We start from the raw sequence: 805 nt of genomic DNA on the forward strand, positions 1-805 counted from the left end.
TTCTTTCTGTACCTAACTTGTTGAGTGTTTTTTTCATGAAGAAGTGTTGGATTTTGTCAAATGCTTTTTCCTTATCTATTGAAATGATTATACATGACATCATTTCCTCTCAAACTTGGCATTTGGTTGGTGGGGACCCATGCAGGTTCATCATGCCGATAGAGAAGCGTCATTTCTGTTCAGGGCTCATCTATCCCGACCATGGCATGATGTTCATCTGCAATGATTGCAAGGTATTGAGATTCTATAAATACAAATGTCATAGAAACTTTAAAAAGAAGTGCAATCCTCACAAGGTCAGGTGGACTAAAGCACTCCAGAAAGCAGCTGGTAAAGAGCTTACAGTGAATAATTCATTTGAACTTGAAAAACGTAGAAATGAATTTGTCAGATGCCAGCAAAAGCCATGGAATAAAACTATTGTTGCAATGAAGAGAGTCAAAGAGATCAAACAGAAATGCCAAACTAAATTTATATTGAACATATTGAAGAAAAATAAAGAGCTACAGAAAGTTCAGGACATCAAAGAAGTCAAGCAAAACATTCACCTGTTGCAGGCAAAGGAAAGTAGCTGGAAGAAGAAATGGTATAGCAATTACAAGAGGATATGACCATGGAAGATGTTTCTTAAAATCTCATTGAGTGTAACCATTTCAATTTGTACATCTGAAAATCTCCTTTGGAGACAGAACTTTTAAATTACTGATTTATTTTTTACATAAGGAAGGTCACTCAAATTAAAGATGCTTAAATATACATCTCTCTTGCATTGCTTTCTGCAACACATCAGATACTATGGATGTTA

General features: G+C 35.2%; 1 pseudogene; it reads left to right on the forward strand.

Moving 5' to 3' along the window:
- The first annotated feature begins 152 nt into the window (after nt 1–152).
- Nucleotides 153–631, forward strand: LOC103585674 (annotated as a pseudogene).
- The last annotated feature ends 174 nt before the right edge of the window (nt 632–805 follow it).

This window comes from Galeopterus variegatus, unplaced genomic scaffold, assembly GCF_000696425.1.
Source record: "Galeopterus variegatus unplaced genomic scaffold, G_variegatus-3.0.2 Scaffold265, whole genome shotgun sequence".
Taxonomy (NCBI): domain Eukaryota; kingdom Metazoa; phylum Chordata; class Mammalia; order Dermoptera; family Cynocephalidae; genus Galeopterus; species Galeopterus variegatus.